Below are 8,116 nucleotides of genomic sequence, written 5' to 3' on the forward strand. Positions count from 1 at the left end.
GGCAAAACGATATATCGGTCGGGCTCTAGTTTGCATGGCTGTAACTCCTGAAGTATTAAATATATTTTAGTATTCTTTCAGATTTTGATTTGTTACGTCCCTATGTGACGCTGACTTGTCGTTTGAGTATTTTCTTGTTTTTGTGTTCTTTTGCTTGAGTTTTTTCCTGTCGCGTTCTCTCTCTATCCCTTTTACTTTCACTTTTACAGGTGACGTGCGGATTGGTCGGCTCACTTGTCAATCATTCGGGACGAGCTGATTGGGTCTGATGACGGGAGGGGGTTGTTCTTCCATCGCGCTCGCTGATTGACGTCCAGCTGTGCTATATAAGGGAAACGCCAGTGTACGCGTAGGCCGGCTTTGTGAACTTGGGCTGTGATATTCTCTTTTTGTGTTTTTGTTTGTTTGGTTTAGTGTGTGATGTGCTTTGATTGCCATGTAAAATAGCTTGCCTACTTGGCTGGCCCGAAACTCCTGATCTGTGACATTTGAGAGCCTTATAAAGTTGTTTCAAAGATGTGTTAAAACTGGATGGAGGTAAAGGGGTAGGTAAGTTATTGAGAGCCTTATAAAGCTGTTTCAAAGATGTGTTAAAACTGGATGGAGGTAAAGGGGTAGGTAAGTTATGTCAGGTGACTTACATGGTGCACATGTAGTTTGATTTTGTTGTTAGACACACTAGGTTAGGGATTTGTGCCATTTTCTGTATTTTTTGTTTGGTTAGTTAGAGAAGTTGAGTTACGACATCTCGGACGTTGAAGACGTTTTCCTTTTCACATTTTTCTTTATTTTAGCTTAGGACTAGACCAAAATGGGTTAGCTAGATTCCTTTTGGTTTTGTTACTTTTTTCTTTTGGCACAATCCAGGTTCCCTTTAACCTCCCCAGTTCTCCAATATTGTAAAGCTGCCGGTGTGTCTAGGATTCTTTTGTAAATAATTTCCTTTATTTTTATATACATACTTATTCTCTTTTTTGTCTTGTGTAAACAACTGACACGGTCTTCAATAATAAAGTCAATAATAAAGCAATTTCGCTTGATTTAGTCTCTAGTCTTAGTAATTTTCCTTCACACACCGAGTGTGAAGCTGGTATTGGTCTGAACTGGTCCAATGTTCCCCTTCTTAGTCCCTAGATGCCTAACAACTAAAGGAGGGTCGTAACATAAATGGGGGCTCGTCCGAGATCAGAATAAATTGTTCTGAGTTTGATGATCCTGGAATAATGTAGGCCAGTTCGTCGCATTCGTGGCATACTTTTCACTGGTGTGTGTTGAGTTATATGTGTGGTGAGCAGCATCGTAATTATGGCTAGTTTGGATTTGCAGACGTTTTTAGAAAATCCTTCGTTAGAACAATTAGATAGTTGTAAGAAGGATGATTTGTTGGCAATAGCAAGTCATTTTCAGATTGCAGTAGGTAAACAGTCTCGTAAGGGAGAGATTAAATCTGTTGTGTATAATCGACTAGTGGAGATGAATGTGGTCGGTTTGTCGGAAAAGGTGGATATAGCAGTGGGCAGTGTTATGGGTGCAATTGCTAGGAGTGAGAATGAGAGTGAGGAAGAACTGATGCCTGCGGCGGAGGTGGACGCCGATGTTAGGGCGAGGTTGCCTCAATTTGAACCATTCTCTCCTATGTCTACAGGCTCAAAAGAGGGAGCGAGACTGAAAGTCCGTTTGGCTCGTTTGCAGATGGAAGTGCAAGAGAAGGTGCAGACTCGGCAGGCGGAAATGGATTTGCGATTGCAAATTCGTAGACTTGAGATTGAGGCGGAGAAACAGATCAAAATGTGACAGCTGGAGCTCGACGCAATGAGAATTGTGGGAGGTTCAGCTGCGCAACCAGATCTCCCTCGAGTTACTAACGCTGCCACTGTTATCCCGGCTCCTGTTGTTTCTTCTACTCCCACTGTTCCCTCTGCTCCATCTGTAGCAACCGGCTCATTCGATGTGAGTAAACATATTACGTTGGTGCCACTTTTTCGTGAGACAGAGATAGACTCCTATTTTAGTGCTTTCGAGCGCATTGCAACATCCCTTCATTGGCCGAAAGAGCTTTGGGCTCTTTTGTTGCAATGTTGTTTGGTGGGTAAAGCGCTAGAGGTTTTTTCTACTCTTTCTGTAGAGGACAGTTTGAACTATGAAACCGTGAAGTTAGCAATATTACGTGCCTACGAATTAGTTCCAGAGGCATATCGACAAAAATTTAGAGGTCATAAAAAGAACTCTTGCCAGACATTTGTGGAATTCGCTAGGGAGAAGTCTCTGTTATTTGATAAATGGTGCAGTGCAACTAAAACCGGAGACTTTGACTCCCTAAGAGAATTAATTCTGCTTGAGGAGTTCAAAGGATGTCTGCCCGAACGTGTGGTGGTCTATTTAAATGAGCAGAAAGTTAATTCGTTGTCGCAGGCTGCTGTCCTAGCAGATGAGTTTGTACTCACTCATAAGGGTGTATTCTCCGTGACGCGCACTGAAAAGAGCGTGACTAGTGGTCCATCTCAAAGTCAGAGTGCTCGGATCAAATCTGTTACGTCGCAATCAAAGGAGGTAAGGGACTGTTTTTATTGCCATAAACACGGACACTTGATTGCTGATTGTCCTGTGCTTAGGCGTAAGCAACAGACTCAAAACCCTAAAAGTGTTACATTGTTAAAGACTATGCCAACGTCTGAGCTGTCGGGTTGTACTGACGTCCTTGATGTAAGTTACAAGCCTTTCGTTATGACAGGGTTTGTTTCTTTGTCTGGTAAGGAAGAAGATCGGAGAGAAATTTCTATTCTCCGGGATACTGGGGCTATGCAGTCCATCATGGTGTCTGATATTTTGCCTTTCTCTGATGAATCGTATTGTGGCTCAAATATTTTGGTCCGTGGGATTGAAATGCAAGTAGTGCCGGTTCCTCTGCATCGTGTACATTTAGACTGTACACTGGTGTCTGGATTTGTGAGAGTTGGAATTCGTAGTTCACTTCCTGTGAAAGGGATAACTTTTATTTTGGGAAATGATTTAGCTGGAGGCAAAGTGGTGCCAGCGCCAGAGGTGACTGATGTTCCGAGTGATTGCTTAAATTCTAATGATGTTGCTAATTTCCATCCTGAGGTTTTTTCTGCTTGTGCAGTTACTCGCGCTCGGTCAGCTGAGGCTATGGAGCAAGTTGATTTGGCTGACTCATTGATGGGGCATGCATTAGCAGATGATGGGAATATCTCTGAAATTAAGATAAATGATGCACGACGTTCTAATGTAAAAAGTTCAGAAGGTTTGCTAGAAAGTTTTCATTCTTTGGACCTGCCTATCTCTCGTTCGCAGATTATTGCTGCCCAAAACGATGATCCATCTTTAAGAAAATGCTTCTCAGCTGTGATTAGCTCTGAGGCTGCTAAGAAAAGAGGCTCTGCATACTTTGTAGACGATGGTTTATTAATGAGAAGGTGATGTTCTAAGGTCGAAGAGGATCTGGATTGGAACGTTATATATCAAGTGGTAGTTCCAAGCAGGTTTCGTTCTTATGTATTGTGTCTAGCTCATGAACATTTACTTTCCGGCCATTTGGGGGTAACGAAAACTTACCATCGTATTCTCCAGCATTTTTTTTGGCCTGGGTTGAAACGAGATGTTGCAAAAGTCTGTCATACTTGTCATACTTGTCAAATGGCAGGTAAGCCAAATCAGGTCATCTCGCCCGCTCCACTTTCTCCTATTCCGGTTATGGGAGAAACGTTTGAAGAGGTACTGGTCGACTGTGTCGGACCTTTACCGAAAACAAAATCAGGTAATCAATATTTGTGTACCATAATGTGTAGAGCGACTCGATTTCCTGAAGCTGTCCCATTGCGTAACATAACGGCTCCTGTTATTTTGAAAACTTTGATTAAGTTCTTTTCCATCTTTGGACTTCCTAAAGTTATTCAAACCGATCAAGGTTCTAATTTTTTGTCGTGAGTTTTTCTCAAACTTTGAAGTTGTTGTCCATAAAACACAGAGTTTCTAGTTCATATCACCCAGGAAAGCCAAGGTGCGATCGAGAGGTTTCACCAAACCTTAAAGACCATGCTTCGAAAATATTGTATGGAAACGAATAAGGATTGGGATGAGGGAATCCCTTTAGTATTGTTTGCCGTACGTGAGAGCGTGCAAGAATCGCTCAGATTTAGTCCGGCCGAGATGGTTTTCGGACATGCTGTTCGGGGCCCGTTAAAGGTTCTGAAGGATAAAATGATGGAAAGTCAGTCGGTTTAGAGAGAAACTTCATAGTGCCTGTGACCTTGCTCGTAATTTTTTGAAAGATGCTCAGTCTGACATGAAGGTTCAATATGACAGGCAAGCAGTTGCACGAGCTTTTCAGTCCGGTGACAGAGTACTGGTATTATTACCTAATCCAGGTTCGGCACTGACCACTTGATTTACTGGTCCATACAGCATAGTCCGGAAACTTAGTGATAAGTTCCCCTTCTTAGTCCCTAGACGCCTAACAACTACAGGAGGGTCGTAACAGATTCTTAACAAACATTTCTTTTGGTAATTTAATTTTTAAGGCCCAGTATGGTTCACTTCCTGAGATATTGGGATCTCAATGTGGCTCCATTGGTAAATTGTTAAATAGTATGCTTGATTTAACATTCGCCTAAATTTCAGGTTGATTATCTCTAAAAATGTTTATTATACATATAATGGCAGATTATAAAAATTTAAATTTTTGAGTTTTCACAACCATCCAATTAAAAACCAACTACAAAGCAAACACCACTCAAAATGTACTTACCCTATGACAACTATTGACTCATCTGGTCTAGTTTTATTTCCCACGGGGAGTTTTGGGAGAAACGCCTGAAATAAAGTTAATGCTCAAAAGAAACCTAACTGAGAACCAGTGCTGGGTAGATTGCTTACAAACTTACAGATTACATTTGCAGTCAGTAATGTAATCAAGATGACTAATTTTAGGTAATGTATTCAAACTACTTTTGGATTACTTTTGACATAAATAGAAATCTTTTCTAACAATACAAGTCTTTGTTATCACTTTTTATCAATTTAACACATCCTTGCTGAATAAAAGCATTAATTTCTTTCAAAAATAAAAGAAAGAAAAAAAAATTACTGACCCCAAACTTTTGAACGGTAGCGTATATTGTTGCAAATGATTTATATTTTGAATAAATGCAAACAAATTATTTATTTTTTGTTTTTTTTTACTTTTTATTCATCAAAGAATCCTGAAAAAAGTATCGCAGGTTCCAAAGGATTATTAAGCAGCAAAACTGTTTCTAATATTGATAATAAAACAGCATATTAGAATGATTTCTGAAGGATAATGTGACACTGAAGACTGATGCTGAAAATTCAGCTTTGCATCACAGAAATAAATTATATTTTAAAGTATATTAATATAGAAAACCATTATTTTAAATTGCAATAATATTTCACAATATTACTGTATATTTGGTCAAATAAATGCAGCCTTGGTGAGCAGAAGAGACTTCTTTAAAAAACATCACAAATCTTACTGATTCCAAATACTGATTATATATATAAAGTTTGTTTTAAAAATATCATTTTAAATCACAAATCGCATTTTTTTCCCCACCAAATCATGCAGCCCTATAATTTACTGCCATTGTGTGAATAATTTGTAATCATGTAATCCACAAAAATTAACTGTAATGTAATGTAATATACTCTAATTACAAGTACTACATTTTTGGAATATGATTACGTAATCCAGATTACATGTGATCAGTTACTACCCAGCACTGCTGAGAACTTCTTGAACTATTAAAAAGAGCACAAAATTAAAATAAAATAAAATTGCAAAAAATTGCAAAAAAAAAAAAAAAGGAAAGCGGCAACGTGTCACAAACAATATTTGCATATGTCCTAAAAGCACCACCCAGATTCTGTATTAGGCCTGTCTGCATTGTTTAATATTCTAATGCCATAAAACATTGCAGCCAGTTTCAGCAATATGAGCTCCTCAGAGAAGGGCTTGACGGCTCAGTCGAGTGGAAAGCTTGGGCCCGATCTGCTGCTAGTACACTAAGGCTTTGTTTCTGACAGCTCCATCAGCGCAGATGTAAGCAGGCGGACTATTGGCCGTCACCATCAATTGGGTGAGTTCTCATCATCCACTCATTATGTGTGAAAAGAAGCTAAAGCTCATTACTCCACAATGGCCAGTGAAGCGGTGTGAAGAAGATGCAGTAATTACTGCTGGCACATCGACTGAGCAACTGTTTCTCAAAGCCATCAGGAAACAAAAGACCAATTGTTTGAAGCTAATACAATATCTGTAAAAATTTGCACAGAAACAAACAGTCGGCTGCTGTAAACGATGACCTTCCTTTTCTACATGAAGAATCTTAACCACAATAAAGAAGTATTCAATATTAGTTTAGCGATGCACATGTTGGTTTTTCATTGCTCTCATTACATAAAAATATCACATTTTCATATTTTGCAATAATAATAAACTTAAGAAAACTCAATAATGCAATATAGTAATACAAATGGAAGAATGGCAATAATGTAGAGACCAAATTTAAGCATCTCTGATGAATTTTGGAATCTTAACCACAATATGGAGGCTCAAAAAAAGTATTATATTGATATTAATAAACATATGTGGAAAAAATAAAAAATAACATAATTTGACCCAAATTCTGGCTTCCAGTACACAAAAATGTGACCCTGATTTCATCCTTTTCATATTTTAAAATTATAATAAAGTCAAGAAACTTCAATAATACATATTATTAATAATAATTAATAATTAATACAAAAGGAAGAATTGCAATAATGTAACATTTATATTTGATGTATTATATTAATATTAATAAACACATTTGGGTTTATCATTATCTGCCCTCGTTCGATCCAAATTATGCTCTTATTATGCAAAAACATAAAATGTTTCACCTTTTAAAATAATAATAAAATGAAGAAAACTCAATAATACAATATAATAAAAAATAAAAATGGAAAAATGGAAATATTAATCACATTTGAGTCTATTGTTGTTGTTGTTTTTTAAACTTAACCACAATATGGAAGCTCTAATAAAGTATTCTTTATATTAATATTAGTTTAGGAATAAACATATGTGGCTTTATCATAATTCGCCCTCGTTTGACCCAAATTCTGCTTCCAGTACACAAAAATGTGACCCTGATTTCACACGTTTCATATTTTGAATTCATAATAAAGTCAAGAATCCTCAATAATACTTAATAAATAATACAAAAGGAAGATTGGCAATAATGTAGACACCAAACACTTATATTTGATTCATTTTTCAATCTTAGCCACAATAAGGAAGCTCAAAGAAAGCATTTATTATATTAATACTAGTTTAGCAATGAACTTATGTTGGTTTATAATTATCCGACCTCCTTTAACCCAAATTACGCTTCCATTACACCAAAATATGACTTCTGATTTCACACTTTTCACATGTTAAAATAATAAAGTCAATGAGAATGGAAAATATATAATGGGGAAAAACTTATATCTGAGCCTTTTTGTCTAGATTCTGTTTTTTTTTTTATATATATAGGCAGTACTTCGTTTCTACTCTAAATGCATCCATAAAAGATAATAAATCATAAGTTGTGATGAATGATGAGAGGATCACTGGAATGGAAACTGGATCTGAACGAGTTAAAGCATGAAATCCGAAGCATCAGGATGAATTGATGTTTAACTGTTAAAATGCCTTCAGAGCAACAAAGCAGAAAATGACTCTAAACATTTACTGACTTCACATCGTAGCTGCATCACTTTAAACTCGCTTAAAGTAACACCTCTCAGAGCAAAACAATGCGTCTGGTTCTCAATCCACAGCGTTTAAAACTAAAAACACACGTTATACAGGTACATGCAGCCATTGAAAGACTGTACAGTATATGCAAATATTACAGTACGCAGTTCTGTTTGACCCACCGATGGATTTCGCGTCGCTTCTCGCTTCACAGCCATTTCCAGAACTTCTCTACAGATTACAGAAAGCTCGTTTTTCGCGGAAAAATGCTCTTGTTGCCAGCGCAGGAATAGCAGATGGTGCAGTCACCATAACACGATAATCCAAACTCACTGCCCTCACACACACACACACACA

General features: G+C 37.5%; 1 protein-coding gene across 1 annotated transcript in view; it reads right to left on the reverse strand.

The window, feature by feature from the left end:
* LOC107679943 (E3 ubiquitin-protein ligase Midline-1-like) overlaps positions 1–8,083 on the reverse strand; it is a 48,655-nt gene extending 40,572 nt beyond the window's left edge. Inside the window, exon 1 of the mRNA XM_016475673.1 lies at positions 7,942–8,083. The gene's annotated coding sequence lies outside the window, so the exon portion shown is untranslated. The remainder of the gene's footprint in view (positions 1–7,941) is intronic.
* Between the last annotated feature and the right edge of the window lie 33 nt (positions 8,084–8,116).

Source organism: Sinocyclocheilus anshuiensis, unplaced genomic scaffold (genome assembly GCF_001515605.1).
Source record: "Sinocyclocheilus anshuiensis isolate Anshui unplaced genomic scaffold, SAMN03320099.WGS_v1.1 scaffold244, whole genome shotgun sequence".
Classification (NCBI taxonomy): Eukaryota; Metazoa; Chordata; class Actinopteri; order Cypriniformes; family Cyprinidae; genus Sinocyclocheilus; species Sinocyclocheilus anshuiensis.